We start from the raw sequence: 25,930 nt of genomic DNA, 5'->3' as shown, positions 1-25,930 counted from the left end.
AGAAGGTGGCATTTTTTAATGCCTTGCTCATCAGAGGATAAAATCAGCATCATTTCCCTATGCTGTGAGAACTAGGTTGGAGGTGTCCCTTTAGGAAAAGGTTTTTTTTTTTTTTTTTTTTTTTTTTAATATAGAGTTCTTGGTCACTTTCCCAGATTCTTTTTAAAAAACAAACAAACTCTAACCCAAAGGCGTGCGCGCGCGCGCACACACACACACACACACACACACACAGATGCACACACTCCTAATTTGCATTGATTCTAACCAATCCTGACACTTTGGTTACCAGTGCCCTTGAGGCCAGAATGAGGACCTGGCTCCTACCTGCTTCTTCTTAAGCTAAGGTTGATGATGCTGAACATCACAGCTGAAGACTGGCAAGTGGTAGCCAAGTCACAGAGCTCATTGGCAGAGGAAAAACTTGGCAAACCATGGGTATCAAGAAGGGAAAAGACAATAATTGAGCTCTGGGTATTATTTATAGATGTCTGGGGCTGGCTTGATGTGGACTCCAAACAAGCAGTTGATTTGGTAGGAAACTCAAAGGAGCCATCTTGTGTCACGCTGTCACGAGAACCCTTGGGTCTGAGTGAATTTTTACCTCTTCCTTTGGCTGATCTGGTTCATACAGTTATTTTCCTGTTTCTTCTTGTGGATCCTCTCAGGTCTGAAGGTCAACCTGAACTCACTCTCAGCCTCTTCTGCTGAGTGATGATGGCCTTAAACATAGATTTGGCTCACTCGTCAGAACAGTTCTTTGAAGAATCCAGTTGGGAAGATGGCAACATGGGAGGTGAGGTAGCCAAGGTCACCAGGAGGGGTAGAGGAGCTGGAGCTAATCTTCCCTACAAGTCATCTGGCCTTGTTGGCCTTGCTGTGCAGAAATGCTGTGACTGTATCATGTGTCCTCCAGGCATGGCTGATGCTTGAATAACTGACTGTATGTCCTACCCCAAACCCTGTTTCTTGTGCTATTCAGAGCAGTCTTCACTATTGATGGATCATCTTAATTTCTTGTGTCACGTGGTTTGGGTTTTGGTTAAGCTTAACTTGTAGGACTTGGGCTTGAACTTGGGCTTTGAAATTGGGTAGAATAATACTGGAATAATATCTCCCTGCCACTTAATACCATAAGCTTAGTGAGTTTAACCTCCCACTAAATCTCTCCGAAGAATTTTTGCCCTTTTATATTAGGCCGTAGTTCTGTTCAAATGCTTGATGTCAACTTTAATTATCATTTGCAATAGGTACTCAGCTAAAAGGATCCGTTTCTTGCCCAAAAGGTAATTATGAGAATAAAATCGGTCCTATAAAGACATGTAATTTACTTGAACTTCTTTATAAGGCCGCCACAAGGATACAAGGACAGGAGGGTAACTCCTTTTGCAGGCACAAGAAAAAGTGGAGAGACACAGGAAACACACATCACCAGCTTCACAGCTGTCCTCAGACTTGGTCTGTCGGGAAGGTTCCTTTGAAGCAGCCACTGGGGGCGAAGAAGAAAGGATCAGAGCAATACTTTCCCCAGGCATGGGCAGGAATGGGAGGTAAAATTTAATTTGCGACAGATTCATTCTCATCACACTGATTGATTTGGGGACTGAGTTGAGCAAATTGGTTGTTGGCTTGGGGCTTCTGGAGATAAACCTCATCTTCAGCCATAATTCCAAGTCTTTTGGTGGCAAATCGATGCAGTGAATTCTGTCCAAAATCCAGCCAGCCAGCCAGCCAGGATGTTTTGGCATCATTATTGGGGTTTGACTGGATCATTGCCTGAATTCAGAGAATCTTTTGGTGTAGAACACCGATGTTGCTACTTGAAAATGGCCATTTTTAGCCCCCTGTAACTGAATTGACAAGGTATTTGGCTGTGGTATGGCCGAAACCCAGCCATGGTCATAATCTCTCTGGGTCTAGTCTCTTCACTGGTAAACCAGGAATGAAAACATCCGCCTTGTTTCTCACACATGGATGTTGACACATCACATGAGAAAAGAGCGATCCTTTACCACGGTATAACAAGAACACTGTAACTACCATGAAAGTTTCCAGAAAGGAGGGAAACAATCAGTCATCACCAGTCCATGGCAGGACTGGGACCCTCCCAGGCAGACCTTGTGAAGACTGTGCCCTGGAGGTACTGGAAGCTTCCTAATTGGCCCTTTTTCCTCTAAAGCACTGAGTGCATTGCAGTTCTTGGCAGGGAGCATACGTTTCCCTGAACTCACCCTACTCTTGTAACTTTGAGGTTTCCGTGTAGCTTTACAAGCACAGGCTTTGTAGGCCAGGCTCATTGCTTCTCTGACAAGTCCTTAAAAAATATGGCACGCTTCTCTTCAAGTGGCTTCTAGTTGGCTCCCTGTGCCAGAAACAACATCCTATATTTTTCCCCCAAACGTATTCCCCAAGTCTGCTTGATTTCTTTGCTTCCCAACCTATACGTTTGTTTTTTCCATTATAGGTAACGTACCTATATTGAGACCAGCTGAATCAATGGGCTTGAGAAGGCAACATTCTCAGTGTGACCCATGCCACAGGTCTAAGCCCCATTGGTTTACTGGAAAGTTCTAATGAGATTGTGCTGTTCAAAGCCTTTTTTGGCCTTATCTCTTAGGATTTAGGGTCCGGAAGCCGTTGGTCTTCCTAATATCTTAAGGCCCTTAGTCTCTGAACTTTATGGCTTTCACTCTCTGCTTATAAACCAGACACGCTTGAGTTCATCTCTCTCTCTTTTTTTAATTTTATTTTTAATTTTTTAAAATTTACATCCAAGTTAGTCAGCATCTAGTGCCACAATGATTTCGGGAGTCAATTCCTTAGTGCCCCTTACCCATGTAGCCCATCCCCCCTCCCACAACCCTTCCCATAACCCTCAGTTTGTTCTCCATGTCATCTCCTTTTTATAGTAATATCTTCTAAGCCCAGCAGCAGCCAGTACGCACTCTCACTCCGGATTGTTCCACCAACTTCTTTAGAGCCACAGACTCAGCAAGCGTGTGGTCTGCTGCCACGACATCACACCAACACGGGTCTCCATCTTTCCTTCTGCTACCTGTGTCACCCCAGCACTGCCGCCTGATTAGGCCAATGCTGTGCAATTTTAGTCTTTTGAAGATGGCGGCATAGCACTTCCTGGCACACATTTTTGTGCTAGGTTGACTAGGGTAGACCGCGATAACAAACAGACTCAAACGCGTAAGAGCTCAACACTCGGACACTTACTTCTCACTTGCAGAATAGTTCAAGCGGATTCTAGACCAGCAAGGAGATCGTGTGTGTGTTTGTGTGCATGTGCTTCTCTGCTCCATGCAAGTCATTTTAGAGACTGACGTTTCCTATGTGGCTTCCGTGGCACTACCCCATCATCCCATCAGCTGGAAGGGAAACGAGGGGGGGGAGGCTTTCGTGGGCCCGGACTTGCAGTGGCACACATCACTTCAGCTCGTCTTCCTTCAGCTGGAACTCAGTCACATGGCCACAACTAACTTTAAGAGAAGCTGGGGGATGTAGTCTCGCCGTGTGCCGGCCCAAGGAGAAGAGACGGACTTCTGTAACCAGCCACAGTGTCTGCCATAGTGCTCACACATCTCACCCGTAGAGAACTGGCCTCCCAGGTCTATGAGGAGGAGAAGGTGAGGCAGTGTTGTGGGAGAGCCCCTTGAAATGTTAAAGCATTGGGGATAGCATAATAAAACACCAGGTAAAATATAATCCAACAGAGAAACTGTCTCCACGTAGACTACGTTAGTAACTGTTTTCATCTGCTCTAGATCATTCCCTTATGGAAAAGGATGCCTCTCCATCATCAGAAGTAACCTCCAGATACAGGCTTACATGCACCCAGGAACTGTACATCCAGCACATAATTTCTGGCACCTTTCACAAATTGTCATTGAGGAAGAATGTGTCAGCCTTTGATGCAAGAGCTTTGACAATAATGTGATACCTGAGCCAATCCTAGATACTCTGTCTACAGTAAAAAAAAAAAAAAAAAAAAAAGAGAGAGAGCTGGAAAAACGAACTGTCACTTCTGCATGGCTACATACACATGCCCCGCATCTACACCAACTTGGGCCATGTCTGTCTGTCCGTCGGTCTCTCTTTTTAATTGAAGTATAGTTGACACACACTGTTACATTAGTTGCAGGTGTACAAGGCAGTGATTGGACAACTCTGTGCATTATGCAATGTTCATCTGTCACCATACAAGGCTGTTACAATACCACTGACTATATGCCCTATCCTGTACCTTTCATCCCCACAACTTAGTCATTCCATAACTGGAAGCCTGTACTTTCCCCTGCCCTTCACCCATCTGGGGCCGTGTCTCTTCATAAAGAGCCTGGTGGTGGAGCCCAACCCTACAGGGAAATATTTTCGGAATGAATACTGGGGAGCATGTGCATCCCAGGATTCTTTGATCTCAGGAAGGGTCCAAGGGGATGCAGAGATGGAGGGAAGTCTTCTGGTGGCTTCTGGGATGAGAAAAGGAGGCAACCCTTGTCTTTGGAAATACCTGAAGCGTTAGAAAAATCTGGTGGCAGTGGAATGGTTTCTGGGAAAAAAATCCAAGCAGTTAAAGGGCATTTGATTAAGTCTCTGCATTTGAGGGCTAAAAAGAGACTTTTTTGACATGTAAGGTCGTTGTAAAAGCGTATCTCATTTTATTCTTTTGATTACAAAACAATGTTTTCACTAAGCCCCCTCTCCTCTCTTCTTGAACCATATTAGCACAAAAATTGAAAGGTCTTGGCTACCTTCCCAGAACAAAATGAGGTATCAGTGTGTGTGTGTGTGTGTGTGTGTGTGTGTGTGTGTATTTCTAAATCGTTGGAAAAATCCTTGTCTTTCTACTCCTCAAGGTCATCCAGGGGTATAAGCAAGTAGTGATTTTTTAATTTTTTTTTTAAGTCAAAGTGAAGTCTGTAACTTTAGCCTTAGACTATGTTTCTTTTTTTTTTTTAATTTTTTTTAACGTTTATTTATTTTTAAGACAGAGAGAGACAGAGCATGAACAGGGGAGGGGCAGAGAGAGGGAGACACAGAATCTGAAACAGGCTCCAGGCTCTGAGCTGTCAGCACAGAGCCCGACGCGGGGCTCGAACTCACGGACTGTGAGATCGTGCCCTGAGCCGAAGTCGGCCGCTTAACCGACTGAGCCACCCAGGATCCCCTGAAAGAAAATTTTTTTTAATGTTTATTTATTTTTGAGAGGGAGAGAGAAAGGGAGACAGAGCATGAGTAGGGGAGGGTCAGAGAGAGAGAGACACAGAATCTGAAACAGTTCCAGGCTCTGAGTTGTCGGATGATGCCTGATGTGGGGCTCAAACCCACAAACTATGAAATCATGACCTGAGCCGAAGTTGGATGCTTAACCGACTGAGCCACCCAGGGGCACCCCCTCCAGTTATTTTGAAACCTGCACAGGGTCTGGGGTGGGGTGGGAACAGCCTGGAACTGCCCTTTGGGGTTCTTCTTTGGGACCTGAGTCTGGAGATGGTTCAGTCAACATAGGGAATCTGCATGAGAGGGTAGGGCGTCATTTGGGCCAAACCTGAGGCTACCTGGGGGCATGCTCAGAATTCTGCATGTTTGTAGCCCATGAACACTCTAGCACTTAAATATCCTTGCCCACTTTATGAACGGCCAAAAAAAGCCAACCTCACCTCAGTGGATGCAATTAGTGCTGTCAGCCGAACTAACACCCAAGATCATTTCCTTCATCAAAACTCAGTCCTTCCCTGAGCAGCTCAGAAATCCTGCTCAAGAAATGCTAGAAAGACAGATAGGAATAGGTGCTGCACTTTCAGAGTTTAAAGCCTATTTCCGGGTTTCTTTTCTTTTCTTTGTTGTTTTTTTTTTTTTTTTTTGTTTGTTTGTTTGTTTTTGAGAGAGAGAGAGAGTAGGGGAAGGGCAGAGAGAGAGGGAGACCCTGGATATGAGCACAGAGTTTGATGCGGAGCGAACGCACAAACCTTGAGATCATGACCTGAGCCCGGAAACCGAGAGTCAGACACGTAACGGACTGAGCCACCCAGGCGCCGCCTACTTCCAGGTTCTAAGCCAATAGTCCACACCTGGGCTTCCAGCCGCGGGATTTCGTGGACTTGTCCATGTACACATTTCCTCCCTAGGTGAGAGTTCTCTGCTTTCATAAGATTCTCAAATGGGTCCATGATCCTAGAAGTTTAAGGAGCATGGGTTTGGTACAGAGGCCAAGTGTAAACAGTTCAACCTTTGATTATATCGTGCTGTCCCCACATGGAAATGGGCCACCCAGCTGCTTCTCGCGCGCTCTCCCTAGAAGGGCGCACATCTCGTCTTCCACGCTGGTTAGAATTGCACAGCCACCCCTCCTTCCTTCTCTCCCCACTCTTCTAGTCTCAAAAACCTCCATACCTCATCTCCCCCTTGACTCACCAGCATGGCTAAGGCCACAGAGCTATGTTCACAAGGACCGAACCAACCTTTCCCACTGCTTTAGGCTGCTCCCGTCTCTATGTTCCTTAGACTATTGGCTCTGTCAATAAAGTGTTGACATTTCGTGCTATCCTGGAATTTTTTTTTTTAACGTTTTATTTATTTTTGAGACAGAGAGACAGAGCATGAACGGCGGAGGGGCAGAGAGAGACGGAGACACAGAATCGGAAGCAGGCTCCAGGCTCTGAGCCATCAGCCCAGAGCCCGACGCGGGGCTCGAACTCACGGACCGCGAGATGGTGACCCGGCTGAAGTCGGACGCTTAACCGACTGCGCCACCCAGGCACCCCGTTATCCTGGAATTTAATAGAGACCAAGCCTCGCCCACTTCTGCATGCCCTGAGGTGATATCCCAGTAACGCTTTCACAAATGTCACCATCCTCATTACCATTAATAACCAACATTCGTAATTATAACCATAACACCATATGTCATAAAATGCAGTTTCGTTTCTATATATGTCCAGATACGCTTTCTCCCGTAAGCCTGACGATGTTGCTAGAGGCAGGCAGAAGAGGTGCTCCCCATTCTTTCAGAGGTAAAGTAGCAGAGCACAGCCTAGAGAGATGGGCTTGCAGTCCTGAGGAAGTTAGAGGCAGGAGGAAGAATGAAACAGAGATCTAAATTCCCCTGCCTGCTCCGGGCCACACTACACCTTTGTGTACATTTTTTTTTTTTTTTTTTTTTGGGACAAGGAGTCGGGCTTTTTATTTTAAGCCACTCCAAGGCCCTTAACTGGCGTCTTGTTTTAATTATGCCACTTGCATGCTGAATTTATTATGGTTGCCATGAGAAGATTTGACGGCTTAAGTCACTCTGGAGGAAAGCACCAGAACCGGATTTTTAATTGGATTGGCTGAAGATAAATCAAGCATAACCACAAGTGAATTTTTAAAATGCTTCTATTAGGCAAATAGAGCCAGCTTTTACCCCTGCACATTAGAGTTACTAATCATCTCCTATTCCTGATATTTTTTTTCTATTCTTTTCTTTTCCTTTTGTTTGCCTGCTCTGCTGGAGATGCTGTGCCTCATGGTGTGGAAACGTGGATTATCGCATTGAACTTACTATGTGAAAATGCTGAATTGACTGCAGTTAGGACACAGGAGCAGGCTCTTTGCATCTCCATCTCCTCTCCTCTTCCTTACTCCCTCCACACTGAACCAAACCGGGATACCAGGCAAAGCTTTAGATGGTCTGGAATGGGATTAAGAGCCGTGTGCATAGTCCGTCACTCCCAAGAGGGAAGATAAGAAATAATCCCCACCATTTGGAAGTCCACAGTTCTGAAATGTCTGCAACTCCACAAAGCTCTTGGACTGAAGGAGGTGACAAAGGCCCTTTCCCAGTGTGATTGCTGGCAAACAACCCTTGCCCATTGGACCACCTTCTGCTGGTGACAAGTCTCCCCAGTATAGTGTCAAGGAGGGGCTAAATAAGGTAGATAATTGGGAATCGTGGAGGCAATCGTGTGGGTAATTCATACTAATTAACCTGTGGACCACCAGAGCTAGCCGTGGGCAAGCCAGTGCTTTCATATGTGCTGGATGATGCCATTTACAGTGCAGGGTAGTTGGTGGGGTGGGGAGTGGGGTGGAGGGTGCAGAGGCCTGGTTACCCCAGAAACCCTTTCATTTTATGAGATTGCGTTCTGGAGCCGATGTGGCCTGGGAAGCATACTGGAAAGAAGAAGGGGGATTACATCGGAAGGAACCGGCCCTGTGGGAAAAGAGGCTGGAACCCTGGACATGGGCTACTGGACTTGAGTCTTGGAGATGGACAGGGCAGCTCAGGGCCAGAGGGACACTGGGATTCTTAGCACTGGAACTTGCCATAAGAATCGCACTTGAATTAAACCAGGCTCAAATAGTCTGGACATTGCTAATTGCAATATTTCCACCAGGCTATGTGGAAGAATGGCCACCCTTCCTGCACCTCTGGTGTCTCTATTAACAACCAGGCCCCTTGCCTCAGGGCAAACTAATGGAGCCATTAACTGTGATTTAACTATCCAGATCCTTTGATTTCAAGGAAAAATTCCAAGAGCCATAGGTGATCTTTTGGGCACAGTTGAAAAGGAAAACTCGATGCGAGTATGAGTCGGATTATTTCCTTATTACAACAGAAAACCTATTTTGAAATTTCTCATAAACCCAAACAATAAGAAATATTTTGCCAAACCGGGGTAGAAGATCAAATGGCTAAGCCGATGCTTCCTTGGGTACACTATGCCTCCAAAGCTTTAAAGAAAGGAGCAAATATGTTCTGCATTCTTTAAGTCAACTCAGGAAATATTTCTTAACTCCTCACTTTGTACAGAGCATGGCACTCTGGGAAAAGAATTTCAGCAAAACTCTATAGCGGGGGATGTAAGACAGAGCAAGCCCCAACACAGAGTTGGTATCTTTCCATTTGCGGAAGCTTCTTTTTAGCCTGACAAATCAAAGAGAAGCTGGAATCTGATGCTTAAAAATGAAAAGATGTGGAAACCCACCATGACATTCTCTGCAACCCCGGTTTCCTAAAACGCGAAAGCCCTCATGGAACACGTTAACTCCAACCCAGTTTTTCTTGGTTCCTAAGATACTTCTTGACTATTACCACATTTGAAAGATGCATTCATTTCTTCAGAAACCTAAAATCAAGTGGCCCCAAAGACTGCCTACTGGTGTCCATGGGGAATATTCAACAGGGAAAGGCTTCAATAGTAGAGGAATTCAATATTGCAAAGTTTTCCATTCAGCAAAGGGACATGGAATAGACCAAAGATTTGCTTCATGATGGAAAGAGAGTATGTCTGCTAGATAATTTCAGCAGTATGGAGGCAGATCCCCTATTTCTCAACAGTGACTGGTCCCCAGACACAATTACAAAGTTGATGAAATTTGCCTTTAGGGACTTTTGCCCTGTTCTCTGCTCTATCCCTAACTTCCAGATGCTCTGCATCCCGGTCTACAGCATGCTGCCCTCGGATAGTTGTCTGTGGACGGTGATTCTGCAGCCAGTTGCCCTTGGGACTTTTCTTCACCTTCCACTCCAAATCTGATCCCGTAGTCGAATGCTATTTTGGCCCACTTAATTCTCCCGTGCTAAGAGGCTAGAGAACATACTGTTAAGATGTCAGTACTTTGAATTTTGTTGCACATTGCTTCACATCCTAACCCATAGTCAATTTGGACAAGTGTTCCACATGCGCTTGAAAAGAGTGTGCATTCTGCCGTTGTTGAACGCAGTATTGTGCTAAAATCTCCACGATAATTATGGGTTTGTCTATTTCTTTTTAGTGCTCTCAATATTTGCTCACGTATTTTGAAGTTAAATTATTGGGTACATAAAAATTTAGAGTTGTTTTAAATTTTTTTTAAGTTTATTCATTTTGGAGAGAGACAGAGAGACAAAGTGTGAGCAGGGGAGGGGCACAGAGAGGGAGACACAGAATCTGAAGCAGGGTCCAGGCTCCGAGCTGTCAGCACAGAGCCCGATGTGGGGCTCGAAGCCACAAACCGTGAGATCGTGACCTAAGCCTAAGTCGGACGCTTAACTGAGTGAGCCACCCAGGCACCCCTAGAGTTGTTTTAGATTTCTGGTGATGCGTGCTTTCATCATTATGCAATATTCCTCTTTACCATTGGTAGTACTCTTAAGGTCTACTTTGTGCGATACCCACATCCTCTGTCTTTTATTTAACGTATACCTCATTATATTTAACTGCCCTTTTACTTTTTTAAAAAAAGTTTATTTATTTATTTATTTTGAGAGAGAGAGAGATTGAGCACGGGAGGGACATAGAGAGAGGGAGAGAGATAATTCCAGTCAGGCTGCCTACTGTCAGCTTAGAGCCTGATGTGGGGTTCCGTCTCACAACTGTGAGGTCATGACCTGAGCTGAAATCAAGGGTCAGTCACTTAACCAACTGAGCCACCCAGGCGGACCACTGTCCTTTTACTTTTAACCTTTCTGCATCTTTATACTTAAAGTGTGTTTCTTGTAAGCAATAGTTTTGTTTTGAAAATCTAATCTCACAATCATTGTCTTCTAATTGAAAGATTGTCTCTATATTTATATTTAATGGTATATTTGAATTTAAGTTGGCTATCCCACAACTTATTTTTTCACTTAGCTCATCTCTATTTGTTTCTTTTTTATCCTTCTCTTTTTTTTTGACCAATTGAGTGTTTTTATAATTCCATTTCTCCTTCCCTATTATACTATATATATATATTTTTTAAATTTTATTTTAGAGAGAGAGAGAGAAGGAGGGGCAGGGGGAGAGAGAGAGAGAGAGAGAGAGAGAGAGAGAGAACCTTAAGTAGGCTCCAAGCTCAGCACAGAGCCTGACATTGGGCTCGATCCCACGACCCTGGGATCATGACCTGAGCTGAAATCAAGAATCAGATGCTCAACTGACTGAGCCACCCAGGTGTCCCTATATTCTATTTTTCAACGTTACCAAAATGACAGCATTTATTTGTTATTTAGGATATAATATACATTGTATTTTACTGCTCCCTGGATGATTCGGAGGCTTTAGAACACTTTAACTCCATTTATAAACCAGGTCTTCAAAAATATTTAGACATCTGGGTTTTTTTTAGATTTTTATTACTCATCTTTTTATGACATTACATTCTTTTATTGTGATTACATTTGCTTTGTCTTTCTGTTATTTGGCATACAACTGGAAGCAATTTTTTAAGGAGTTCTGACCAGTGTGTTTTCTGAACCTCTCAAAGTCTAAAATTGGCTTTCTCTTGCTTTCCCACATGAATGACAACCTCTCTGAACATAAACTGTGGCATTTACAAATTTTAACCCTTGTTGATAACATGACTTTGTTTTTCATCGTGAGGTTTAAAGGAACTTTGCTTCAATATGGTTCAAATGTTTCCCAGTTTTTGTCCAGGGGCAGGTCTTTCCCCATTGATTTCACCTGTTACAGTTCTGTATTTATTTGTTTATTCCTTTTAAGAGACCAGCTCTGTGCCAACGATACCACGTGGTAAGATAACACGATTGCTTTCAAGGAGTGTCAAGGAGTATCCTTGGGGATAGATAAATAAAATATCCTTTACAATTTAAAGGATTAAGAACAATGATATGGCAAATATGAGACAGTGTGGAATCCGAGAAGAAAAGCACAAAGCCCAGATAGAGCTTTACCTGAAGTAAATGTTTCCTGGAGGAAATTTGTGATCTTTTTCGCAACCACAATTCTCTCTGGATGTTGTCACTGGTATTATTACTTATGAAACTAGCCTCCACCTCTCTGAAGGAAACGTGATTGCCATTGTAACAAACACAACTTTGTGCACATGGCGGGGACCCGTGACAGGTTGCCCCCAGGGAACCTGTCTTCTCAACCAGTTAGCCCAGGTGGCGGATCTCCGAGTTATACCTGCAGGAGGAGCTGGAATTTAATATTATTTGTGGCAATTAGTGACTGGAAGATCGTTCATTGGTCTCAGTACATCCAGTTGACTATAGAGTCGGGGCTTTTGAACTGTGCAGTCTCCCCTCCATGCTCCACAGGTTTGCTGAAACACATTTCTATGGCCTGATCAAGCAGAATGTGATAAATGACTTGTATGACATCTTCAAATACTGATGGAACCATCCAAGTGTGACTTCTTAGCTTGTACATTTCTCACCTTCCTCCCCCAGCAATGCTTGTTTACAAAGACTAATGAGGCTAAACGAATCATAAAAATTACCGTTTGTCTTAATTTGGGTATTCCCAGAAGAAGACAAGTTTTCAAGGGCAAGGAGTGAACTTGGAATGCGTGGCTGGCAAACACCAGCAGGGGAGTGGGGCAGTGAAACAGGGAAGGGAGGGTAGCCGATAAGAGCAGAGGAGCCCCAGGGGACTTGGAGAAAGCCCTCGCCCAGAAGGCTGCAAATACGGGCAGCTGAAAGTAGGCTGGGGCTCTCTGAGGTGGGGAGACAGAGGGACAGGGAGCCGGTCAGTGTTGCCTCCTGGTTCTTCATGCTCTTCGCCCAAAATACACCAGTCTTCACAGAATAATTTATTAAAAATGAAAAACCCATTCCTTTTAGATCCTTGAGATCCTTTTAGATCCCAAAACCTTTTAGAGCCTTGAGGAATAAAAAACACATTTGAAGAGTTCAGGTTACATCATCTCTCCCTGGACCATACAGGAACTCACAAGGAGTTCAAGATGGTCCCTTGGGCCATCCTTACTTATCCAGTCTGCCTCCCCTCCTGAGCTAACTAACTCGCATGGCCCATTTTCAACCTAACCATCTGGGGGGAAGAAATCCATTCTTTCATGGAGGAAACATATTTGAGCAGCTCCTCTGCTCAATAGAACTCCTAGTGGGCCAGTCCCACTATAGTTCCATTGCTTTGTAATCAGCCCCAGGAAAATAACAAAGTCAGAAAGATGAATATATGCAAACCATGTTCTTGAAAGTATAACAGAAACTAATAAACAAATAAAAGGTAAAGCGAATTTTACACATGCTCTTTTGAATAGTAATTGGATTAAGGAGGAAATCAAAAGAATAAAGACAGCTAATTGAAAAATAATTAAAATCAGGGTAATTCAACATTAAAAATTATGGGCTATGCATAAAGTTGATCTCACCCAGGCATCCTGCTGTCCTGTCTTTGCACTTAGCCTGGCTCTGGTATGATTGCAAAGCAATGTCAACAATTTTAAGCATCCTATCCAGACATGACAAGATCTAGACAAAGGAAGAGATTGCATCTTCCTTAGATCTTTTTTAAATATTGAGAGACTTTTGCCCACACCGGCAGATACTATCTAATATCTCATTGCCCAGCATTGGGTCACACGTCCATCCCAAAAATGACCAGCAAGGGAGCGTGGTGACAATCATTAGACATCACAGACAGCAGGTAGTCAATTATTCAAACTATCAGATTTTTAGAATAGAGAATCTATATCTATTTGGGGTGTTTCAGGAGCATTTTAAACGTTTCCTCAGATGAGTCCTATATATTTTTTGTTAAATTTATACTTACTTATATTTTCTCTTTCTACCATAAACAAAATCATCTCTGTCATTACATTGTTGAACTCACTGGTGTTCTAAATGAAAACTGTGGGTTTCTACATATTGATTTTTATAGCCTGCTTATTTATTATAGTGTCTTTCTTGTTTGAAGAAGTTTCCAGTTAACTCTGCTGGATTTTCCAGGTGAAAGTCATACCATCTACAAAGAGTGATAATTTAACCTTTTCTTTTCCAATGTTTCCACCTGAAATGTTTTTCTTCTGTCCAGTAGGAGGGTCATACCTCCAATACAATGTTAAATGGAAGTGGGCCTCCTTATCGTATTCCTAATTTTAGTACTTATTAATTTCCTTTTTGAAAGTCTTTTTAAAAAAATGAAAGTCTCCTAAATTTAAGAATGGGTCAAATGCCATTTCAACATCAATATATAAAAAATAACGTTCTCTTAAGATCTATTGATATGTTGAATTGTATTCCTTTCCTAACACTAAACCCTTCTGGAATGAATTTCTGGAATGAATCCTTCTTGATCATGCTACTATTCTCTTAATGAACTGCTTAGCTCTAGTTGCTTTCGTTATATAAATTATTGATATAAAACTTTAGTGTACATATTTGCAAATGAGATTAATGTGTACATTTTCTTTTTTTGTACAATTTATTTTAGCTTTTGGTGTCAATGTTATACTCGTTTTATAAAAAATAATTTGGAGGGGAGCCTGGGTGGCTCAGTCAGTTGAGCGTCAGACTTCAGCTCAGGTCATGATCTTGTGGTTCGTGAGTTCAAGCCTCCCATCAGGCTCTGTGCTGACAGCTCAGAGCCTGGAGTCTGTTTTGGATTCTGTGTGTGTCTCTCTCTGCCCCTCCCCTGTTCACACACACACACACACACACACTCTCTCTCTCTCTCTCTCTCTCAAAAATAAACAAACATTTAAAAAATTTTTCATTATAAATAAATAAATAAATAAATAAATAAAATAAACAGTAATTTGGAGATTTTTCTTCTTTTTTTGTGTCCTGAATGAGTTCAACTAGCATTATAATGCTCTATTCTTTAGAGGCTTGCTAGAATTATTATGTGAAAGTATCTGGGCCTGCATGGATGTTCTATGATTGCATGGAGGCTTATACTTTAAAATTTTTCTCTATTTTTTTTTAATAGAAATTAATCCACATAGCTTTGGTCCATTTGGTTTTTGTATTTCTTCTAGGATTCGTTTCAGTGAATTATATTTTCCAGGACAATTATTTATATCAGCCAGGTTTTAAAATTTCATTTATAGTTGCATATTTAAAACCTACTTGAATAAAATTGTGCAAATAGTCTAATTAAAAAAAAAACACTTTACTCTGTTGCTGAGGTTATTTCTCTTTACCCTTTCTTATTTTGTGTTTGTGTCTCCTCTCTTTTTATCTGCTTAAATCTTCTATTTGTCCATCTATTTTACTGATCTTTCAAAAAGAAATAGATTTTAATTTGTTAATCCTCTGTTTTTCTAACTTATTAATTTCTGCTTTTACTATTATGAAGTCCTTCCTTCTTCTTTTAATTTTTTTTTCTTTAAATTTGAGAGAGAGAGAGAGAGAGAGAGAGAGAGTGTGTGTGTGTGTGTGAGAGAGAGGGGGGGGGGATAGGGGCAGAAGGAGAGAGAGAGAGAGAGAGACAGAGAACCCCAAACAGGCTCCATACTCAGCACTCATGCAGGTCTCGATCACATGACTCTGGGATCATGACCTGAGCCAAAATCAAGAGTTGGACACTCAACCAAGCTACCCAGGCACCCCCATTCTTCTGTTATTTTGTGTTTATGTTCCCTAACTTTTTGAGTTGGATATTTAATGCATTGATTCTCTTTGTTTTACTTTTCTCAATATAAATATCTAAGGCTAAATTTTTCTTTATTTGAGATAGAGAGTACATGCAGGGGAGGGGCAGAGGGAGAGGGAGAAAGATCATCGTAAGCAGGCTCTGTGTGCTCAATGTGGAGCCCAAAGTGCTGCTTGATCCCACGAAGCTGGGATCATGATCTGAGCCCAAACCAAGAGTTGGACTCTCAACTGACTGAGTCACCCAGGCACCCCTTATGGCTAAAATTCTTCTGAGCTCTGATCTGTTTTTGACCCATAGTTCTGGCATTTATTTAAATGATCATTGTTTTCTGCAGGGCGCCTGAGTGGCTCAATTGGTTGAAGGTCCAACTTCGGGTCAGGTCATGATCTCACGGTTTGTGGGTTGGAACCCCGGGTCGGGATCTGTGCTGACATCTCAGAGCCTGGAGCCTGGTTCGGATTCTGTCTCCTTCTCTCTCTGCCCCTCCCCACTTGTGCTCTGTCTCTCTGTCTCTCAAAAATAAATAAATGTAAAAAAAAAAAATAATAATAAATTATCATCGTTTTCTGGAAATAATGTGTGTCTTAGAGCAGGTTGCTATAACAAAATGTCATAAATTGAGTGGCTTATTAACCACAGAAATGTATTTCTCACAGTTCTGGAGGCGAAAAGTCTGAGATCATGGTGCCAGCACAGATGGGTTAGTGAGAGCCCTCTCTGGTTTGCAGATGGCTGACTTCTTGTAAACTCACATGGCAGAGAGAGGGTGAACTAGGTCTCTGGCCTCTTCTTAAGGCACTAATCCCATCCATGAGGATTCCATGGAACCTCATGAACTAATTACTTCTTAGAGGTTCCATCTCCAAATACCATCACTCTGGAGATTAGATTTTAACAGGAATTTCGAGGGGACAGAAACATTCAGTCCAAAGCACTAGATAAACATGAATGTACTTGCAAATCCCCTGGGTATTTTGTAAAATGCAGATGCCGACTGTGAGAAATAAGCCCACTGACCCAATCAGAGGAGGGACACAGAGTCTCAGAGCCCAGTGAAGGGAGGCTTGAATCAATGTTCTTGCAAGAGCAGGTGTCTGAGGAACAGGCATACTTCGGACAGTGACAGCAGGCAATTTATCTCCTAGTGTGAAGTCCCTCCCTTAATTCCTCATTGGCTGAGTACTACAGAGGTTACAGCCTTACCCGGAAGTGCCTATGCCCATGTAAGGCCAAAAAGTAGTCTGATTGGGACAAACGTACATTCCTTGAGATCACTCAGACACTTCAGTTCTTTGGCACACGCTGATTGCAAAGACCACGAAAAATAAGCCCACGAAATGAAGAGGGGAAGAAGAACCAGGAAAAGAAGTGTCTAAGAGTTTGGGACTCCATCTTTGCTGGGGGGAGGGTTCGTACATATTTCCAATAGGTTGTAAACCTATTGCTAACAGCTTTTATTTGGTATATCTGAAAATGAATCATCTCACTTCTCACACTGACTCAGTAGGTCTGTGAGTCTGCATTTCTAACAAGCCCAGAGGGATGGAGATGATTCCGTCTACAGACTACTATTGAGTAGCAAGAATTCAAAATAGGCTCTTCTTAAAATTCTCTAATCAGTTTTTTTCTGATGTTATGATTCTCTAGTTTTATTTTAATGTGATCAGAGAACGTTTTCTGTATTATTTCTGCTTTTTGGAATTTATTGAGCTTTTCTTGGTGGTTAATATGAGGTCAGTTATCATGAATGATCACGTACACCTGTCAAGATGTACTCACACTTAATAGAGTATAGAGTTCCATCGATAACTACCTTATTGGTTATTAGTTTATGTTTTTATATCCTTAGTTAATTTTTGTCCACTTAATTGGTCTTGGACTAAGAACATTGATTTAATTTTCTATTGTTAGTGTATTTGTCTTAATATAATATTACCATCAGGGGCTAAATAATATTTTATGTTCACATTGTCATGTTTATATAAACATCATTCACAACTGAGCATTGTAGCATACTACAATGTCTCGTTTCTTATTCTTTGTTTTTCCTGAAGTTAATAATTGACTTGCTTTTAATTTTCTTAGACTTCTTTTTGCCCTTTGCTAACTCCCCCTACATCTTCCAATAGCTTCTCAGTATGATTTTCCAAAGGATCACTCATATCAAGCAATCTATAGTTTCTATTTTTCTCTTGGATACCTGCCCTCTGGGAACCTCTATTCTCCTTTTATCAGAGTTAATAACACATTAGGCCTGATGACATTGAGATGTATTTTTATTGTCATTTTGAAATTCCCTTTGTATTTCTCCTGGGTTGGATTCTCTGTTTCTCAGATCTCATCTCTTCCTCAGTCGTGGTTTATTCTTTCAATGTGATAGAGCACAGGGTGGGAGTTTGAAGTGGAAGACAAGCACAGACTTTGACTTCTAGTGCTTGGAACTTGCCCTGGGGGCTCTGTACAAATAAAATCCTATCATCATACCACATAGTAAAAGATTTGTCTGCAACAGGGAGAGAACATTTGGATCAGGTTATACAGAAAGGCAAAAACATTTGGGAAAATATATTGTCCGTGAAGATGGCTTTCATCTAGGACTTTGTCACCTCCAGAGTCACCTCTGTCTGTCAACTTTTGGTGTGTTTAATCCAAACACTAGGCATCTGGCAGTCACAGTTGGACTGCTTGGCTTGTGTGCTAGCTTGTCAGAGCCCCATGCTACAGAGGCTCTTGCAGGAATCTGTGACTGCTTGATTAGTATGATTCCTGAGTAGAGATAGTCTTGCTCTTCTGTTAAATTCCTTAATTGTCTTTGAGTGCACCTGCAGGCAGGCAGGCAGCCTTATTCTCTTTGGAAATTGCCAAAAGGCATGAATGCTCTTATCAGTTGACACTGAAATTCCACACCCTTTCCCCAAGCAAACCTTCCTGGGCAATTGTTTAGACTTTTAATTTGAGCTTCCTATATTGTCCGAAGATTTAAAAGAAGTTGAGTCACCATTCTTAGAAAGTTGATTCACTCTTGCAGTCTGACTTGAACAAACTGGGCCCCCAGAAAGAAGTGTCAATATGAGTGAGATGAAAAAAGTGTCAGGACATGGGAAGCACTCTGCCAGTGTGGAACAAGAAATGAAGATAATGGGAAAGCGTGACAATTCCATGAAATATCAAGGAGTTGCTTAATAAGCCAAAGTCAGAGACTCTGCAATAAATACTCATGTCGAGATAAAGTGTGGGCTGGTCTTGCCCTCTGAAGTGTCCTTGGAATGTGGGGCGGCTTGACCCTGCTAAAAGAATTCACCTACAGGCATTTGGAATGTGACCCATGACATCTGTTCTAGAAGCACTCACTGGAAGATCAGGGGCCAAAGGGCATAGTTCCTCCCCACAAAGGATTAAAATTCTAGGAGGAAAAACAGATAAGTTAGCATATAAGATTGAATGAAACCAGGGCTACAAGAAAAGAACAAAAGAAATTTCTTTTGACTGGGGGTTTGGGGAAGGCTTCACAGCAGAGTGGCATCTAAATTGGGCCTCAAGGAAAGACTTGGTGGGAGAATGGGTCAAGGGGCATTCACAGCTGAAGAAAACATTTGCCCAATAACTGAAGTGTGAAAGGGCTTATCCCATTTGGTGAATGGCAAATGGCCTGCTGTACGAGGAGTTAGGAGGGTGGGAAATGAGGCTGAGAAGGACGTTTGGGAAAGATAAAGAGGGCAAACCCTCAGAGAACCCTAAACTCCACTTTTAGGACCTTGGATTTAGTATAGAGGAGAGGTAGAGTCTCTCATTGTTTATGGAGGGGGTTACCGAATGAGTAGATTTGTGTTTTGGAAAAAGCCTTCTGTTAGAAGTTGGAAGAAGGGAAATTAGGAGGCAAGAAGGCCACCTAGGAAGGCAGGGCTGTGGAAGGGGGGAATTCCCAACAAAATCTCAAGAGATGATAGGCCTCCGGTCCTTGGACTGTACTGTGAGTAGTGAGCTATGGATTGTAACCAAATAAGCAAGGATCACTGAAAAGGTGACTCAGGGGAAAAGTAGAGGGGCAAGTAATTGGGCAATTTTGTGCCAAAGTAAAGTGCCTTTTCCCAAAGAAACATAAGAAGGACAACGGCCTAGGCTCAGGGTTCTCAAACTTGGCTGCACAAATTTGGAATTGCTTGGGCAGCTCTAACAACTAATGGTAGCTGAGCCCCATCCCAAGAGATTGTGGGATCACACAAGTCGTGGGTGCCACCAGGGCTTCAGGATGTGTACAAGCTCTTAGGGGGATTCTAATACACACCCAGGGGTTGAGAACCATGGGTTAGTTGTTAACAGGTGTGAATTACTCATGTAGGGACACAGAGCTCAGAGATCATTACAGTGCCTGGTATCTCTCCACAAGCTGAGGGTGAGATTATACTGTTGCCAGTGTTTTGGAAGATAAGACATCACTTAAAATATTTGACTAGTTGTTAATTTAGTGTTTGGGAATAAGTATTTAAATTATATTTTCCTAGCAATTCTGAGTCAAGCATATAAATTGGCGCCTTTTTATTTTCTCAACCTTAGATAAAACCCTCATTTCCTTTTTTCTCCCTTTTTTTTGGTTAATATAATCTGGGGTTTCATATCAAACCTACAGTTACTACACTATTTTTAACACTAGAGCCCTTTCACTTCAAGAATAGTTTTGGCTTTTCCATTCAATTTTAGGAACAGATGTACAGTTTTCAAGCTTTTACTTTAACTGGTTTCTGAGCTTTTTTACCATGGTTTGCTCAACTATATGTTTTGTATTTGGAAAATACCTTTAAGACATTTGTTTTAAGGAAGGCTGACATCTTTTGCAAATCCTTGTGTGATGGTTAATGTTATGTGTCAACTGGGCTAGGCTATGGTGCCCAGTTATTTGGTCAAATACCAATCTAGATGTTGCTGAGAAGGTATTTTGTAGATGTAATTAATATTTACAATCAGCTGATGTTAAGTAAGGAAGATTACGCTCCATAACATGGGTGGGCCTCACCTAATCAGCTGAAAGCCTTTAAAGCAAAAACTGAAGTTTCTCCAAGGAGAAGGAATTTCGCCTCAAACTATAACGTGGAAATCTTACCTGAGTTTCCAGCTTGCCAGCCTGCCAAGCCCCACAACCGTATGGGGCAATTTCTTAAACTAAATCTCTTACTCTCTTTCTCTCTCTCTCTATCCTATTGGTTCTGTTTTGCTAGAGAGCCCTGACTGATGCACTTTGAAAGTCCCAGCAATATCTTTTGTACCTATGAAATACGAACAACTTGGCTGAGTAAAAAAATTCCAAGGCCACAACTTTTGACGTCTGTGAGCTTCCAACCCTTGTTGTTCAAGAGCAATGATAAAGCAGCCCAACACTTGTTCTTTTGGGGTAATCTGATATTTAGGCCTGGAAGCCTAGAGGATTTTTTTCTCTAAGAGTTTTGGCCAAGAAATCTTTAATTTTGGGTATTTTCCACTCATATTCCTTGGAACTCGAGTGAGCCTTTTCCATCTGCATTATTTGGATCTTTCTTTAGCTCAGGACATTTTTTACATTAGCACATTTTCTCAATTCTAAGATGACACCAATTGAAAAGGTAGTCTGACTACTTGGGGTGGGGATGGAAATGGCATGCAAACTAAGATATAAGATGCATCTTAATTTCAGAAAGATCAAAATGGGGGGAAAGTATAATTGAGGAAATGTGAAGGATTGATTTTCGCTCCATTGGTTTTTGGTCTTTTCTGGGATTTCCCGTGTTTGGATTTTCCGTTCTCCATCCTCTGTTTCTATTGTATTCCCTCTTGTCATTTTCACCTGTTTTGTTTTTTCTTTTTTTCTGTATTCTCAGATTTGCTCAGTGTGTCACTCATTTTCCGACATCCTTTTGGGTAAGTTCCTTATAACCTTCAAATGTGATTTTAAGTTCAGCATTTATAGTCATTTGAGTCCTTTCAAGGATTATATCTGGGGCACCTGGGTGGCTCATCTGTTGAGTATCCAACTCTTGGTTTGGGCTCAGGTCATGATCTCATGGTTTATGGGATCGAGCCCCACGTAGGAGCCCATGCTGACAGTGCAGAGCCTGCTTGGGATTCTCTCACTCTCTGCCCCTCCCCCCACCTCTCTTTCAAAATGAATAAACTTAAAAAAAAAAAAGGATCTAAATCCTTCCCGATCTTGTACATTTCTGCGGTTCTCGTCTAGGTGGCTTTGCATAATCTCCTCATGGTTTTTGTCCCCTGACACTTAGAAGCCCTGTCTTTATGCATGCTGCTGAGAATACCATGCGACTTCTGGAAATTTTCTTTGGGATCCTGCCGGTGATGATTTCCAGAACCATTCTCGTCCCCTGCCTCATCTGGATATGCTGCTCTCTTTGCTTGGTTCTGCTCAACTTTTTCCATAGGTCCTCTCTTTCCTCCTTTCCCAGCTGGCTGGATTCCATCGCTTCCACGGGCAGTCTGCATGTGTCTCCCCGCTCATTTCTTTGGTAGTTAAGACCCCTCTCAGAATCACAGCCAGAGGTAAGGTTGGTATGCAGGCACCTGGTCCAAGTCCCATTCCCAGTAGCCTCTCCCCACCCCACCCTCTACCTCCCAGCCCAGCTCACCACCCTCTCTACAGTTGCTCACCGCCCCCTACTTCTACCTTCTGGTATCCGGACATCCAAGGCAATGCCTGTGTGCAACCCAGGGGCCCCAGAATGCACTGCTCTCAGGGCACCTGCTCCTTTTGTAAAGGGGTCCCCCTCACTTGTCTCGAAGTGATTCCCCAGAAAGTAAAAAATGGCCCTGACAGCTGGTAGCGAGCAGCTAACAGCTAGGCTGAAGCAAAGTGTTCCCAAATGAACATAAACAGCTTTCCCAGAATATAAACAATAATCAGGCAAGGCCACTCCATGCCTGAAACAAGGCAGAGATGGGGCCATACCGCAACCACAAAAAGAAACCCTTTTCTTCACTTGCTGATAAGAATAACCCCTGCTTCTTCACGAGTGACAAGCTCTCCAGCTCTGCTTCGGTCCTTCCACCCCCAGGATAAAAATGACTGAGACACCCCGTCACCAGATTGCCGGCACTTTCCGCCTCCACCCCCACCAGCTTTATCAAGATATAATTGACATATAACCCTGGGTAAGTTTAAGGTGTTGGTGTGCCACACGTATGTTGCCAAATGATTACCGCGAGAACGTTAGCTATCACCATTCTGTCACATAATTACTGTGTGTGTGTGTGTGTGTGTGTGTGTGTGGTGAGAACATTTGAGAGCTACTCTCACAGCAATTTTCTGACAGGCATGGCACCAGGGTCACTACTTACTGACATATCCCATCCAAACCCAACTGCCAACTTCCCTCAACCCTCCTAAGAATCACTCAGCACAAGTCTGAAACCTATAAGAAGAACCTCTTCACAAGCCGTCCTGTGGGTACCCCCCCCCCCCCGCCCCGTGTGCTCTCTCCCTTTGCTACAACAAGCTAAATAAACCTAACTTTGACCACAGGTACAGTCCTGGTGGTCTTTGGTTGGTGAGGCTCGACATCCTGTAAGACTAAGTCACTTCTTCTGTCATCATAAGCAGCTGATGTACAGTTTCAAATATTTTTAGGTATTAGCAAGGGATAATTACCGGTAATCAACCTGCTAGTAACTTGGCATGTTGTAAGAGTGTCCTGAGGATGTGAAGCTGATGTTCTCCGAAATGTGGCTCGGGCAGCTGGGAAATGCAGAGTTCTGCCCTCGTACGCAGCAGAGGCAGACTTCCCCGTCTGCGTATCATCAATATTGGAAGTGACTAACAGGAAAGTGTTCAGAGTTGGCTTGGCTGCCTGGAGGCCCGGGGAAGCCTCAGCTCTCCCGGACCCCTTTGAGCCTCCGGTTGGTTAGCCCCGATTTGTTTCTCACTTCCTCTCTAGCCTAGCGGCCAAAGCAAGTCCCGGGACCAGCCCTGTATTCACAGTGGGTGGAAGCTACAAAGTCCTAAGACAAAAGGCGCGGATACAGGGTGGCCATTAATTGAAGCCATTGACATTATTGTTTAACATCTCTGTGTCTTGTCTGCAGAATGGAGAAAATAAAACCTACCTCACAGAGTTTTCTTGTGAAAAAAATATAGAAAATAAATATAATGTGTAAAATAATCTACATGTATATCATATATATGTATATGATATATAAAAATGTATAATATATATGTATATAAATATATGAAATTTATCTAAAAGGAGTTAGCATTTTGAAAATGTTGGGGTGTCTGGCACCCGGTGGGTACTATACAAACATTTTTTATTGTTGTTTTGAGTTGATTGTAGTTTCATATTAAGGGTCTCTCGTTTTATACATTTTTCTTGGTTTTATTTAATCATCTATGTTTTGTGGTTGCCTGGTTAACCCTACAGTCGACAGTGGTGCATATTTTCATCAATAGTATTTTTGGCCTACTGTTTTCCACAATCAGAGCTTACGACGTATATGCACTTGGGCTCATGTGAAACCATCCAGTTTCTTATTGCGAAAGTAGATATATTGTAATTTCCCTTGAATTTTCTTGATCAGTCTCACATTATTAGATGTGCTTCCCCTGAACTTGTGTTATTTGACTAACTTCCAAACAAAATCTCAAGGTATGTGTAATAAAATCACTGGGTTATTTTTAAGTGCCTAGAGCATAGTTTCATACTATAAAATCTGATATAAGCTTAAATTGCAACTTTGAGGGTTTTTTCCCTCTCCAATCCTTGGTAGAGTTCTCTTCTCCACTGACAACTGGGATCGGGAGGGAGAGATTGTCCGAGGAGTCTGTGAAAGGCATCCCTTGGGATTGCACAGTACACAACCTGTGCGGTCAAACACAATGTCTCTGGGACTGTCCCCCCAGTGGACATGAGCTTTGGTCAAAAAAGTTGAAGAAACACCCGTAAAGAGCCACTTCTAGTGTAATTAATTCTCACTGTGCTGTTTTCCTGAGTCCATTTCACTGGTTTGTCTATGTTGTTTTTCATAAATCGAGGCAAATGCTGTTAACACAGGCTTTTTAGGGTAAGCCAGCATCGTACAGAGACCAAAACGCCTTTTAGATAGTTGCCTCTCAGTGTTGACTTGATTACATTTCACAGAGCTTGGCCAGCTCCAGCCAGCTTTCTTACAGGGATCTTCACAACCTACAGGGTTATCAAGAGACACGTCAGACTTTGAATGGCATGGTCAAGGTCGAGGTCAGGCAGTAGTGTGTCATAGCACTCCCATGCAGCCCAGCCCCTGACTCCAGGCCTACACAATGCCCACCATACTGTATCCTCTCTTTTTTAAAAACTGAAAAAAGGGGAAGAAACAAAGAAAGCAGAGCCCTGAAATCAACAACGGGTTCTTTCTAAAGACAAAAGCACCATCTGGGGACAGATGGGATGTAAATATTAAACCTCCCCCCCAAAAACACTCAGAGTTACTGTCTGGTAAGAAACAGGCTTTTAAATTGGTGTTCAAATAGAGAGAGTGTTTTTATTCATCCTTATATAACTGCAAAAATGACTGAACACTTTGGACTATACATTTTTTCAATCTTTCCCAAATGAAATCACCTTTGGTAGAGAACCAAGCATGGAAAATTTCAGCTCAAAAAAAAATGACTCTGTAAAATCATGGAGCAATTTAGAAAAAGTAGTGGAAGGAAAACATGTGTTTAGCCAGAGATAGTAACACTGGTTGGTCCGAAGTGGATGAGAATGGATGCTTCTGAATAAACAAATTTCTATACAACCGAAGCATAATCTGTTATTGTTTTGCATGGAAATTCATCAATTTTTTTCCATTGTTAACTGTTGAAAATAAGGCAGTGCCAATATTTTTAAAAAGAATCGTTAAACAAATTTGGGGCCACAGTTTCATGTTTAATATCTTTGTCATACAAATGGAAAAGAAATACAGGTGGTAGGATTCCAGAGGTTTGGAATGTTTAAAAAAAAAAAAAATCTTTCAATAAATATGACAGAAATGTTTAGGTCTACTTTATGCTTCCTAAAATAACTAGCCAAAAATTTAAAAATAGAATGTCTTCTCAGAAAAAAATAGAAAGTACTGATAAAAAGGAGAAAATAAAAACCACCTATGGCCAGTGACCGGAGATAGCTAATGTTACCGTTTGTTTTTATCCTTAGCATTTGTGTGTGTGTACAAATTTACCTTTAGTTCTTCTTGCAAACATGGGATTAAACTTCACAAATTATTTCATAACTTTCTTTACACTTAATAACTTATTGTGTAATATGAGACCTTAGCATTGTTTTCAAATAAATCCAAGTCCCAAAACTGTGTATTTTCCCCTATAACTGTGGATATCACTTTTTAATGCTCTTTGATCAGTTCATTTGATCATTTTATTTTGCTACGTTGACTATCTATCATTCTACCAGGAATAAATCATTTAAATTACGATTTTTTTTTAAGTTTATTCATTTGTTTTGAGAGAGCAAGTGAGTGGGACAGGGGCAGAGAGAGAGGGGGAGAGAGAGAATCTCAAGCAGGCCTCTCACTGTCAGTGAACAGCCTGACGTGGGGCTAGAACTCATGAACCATAAGATCATGGCATTAACCAAGGCCAGACGCTTAACTGACTG

This window comes from Panthera uncia (genome assembly GCF_023721935.1).
Source record: "Panthera uncia isolate 11264 chromosome A3 unlocalized genomic scaffold, Puncia_PCG_1.0 HiC_scaffold_11, whole genome shotgun sequence".
Classification (NCBI taxonomy): Eukaryota; Metazoa; Chordata; class Mammalia; order Carnivora; family Felidae; genus Panthera; species Panthera uncia.
This window is presented reverse-complemented; position numbering follows the sequence as displayed.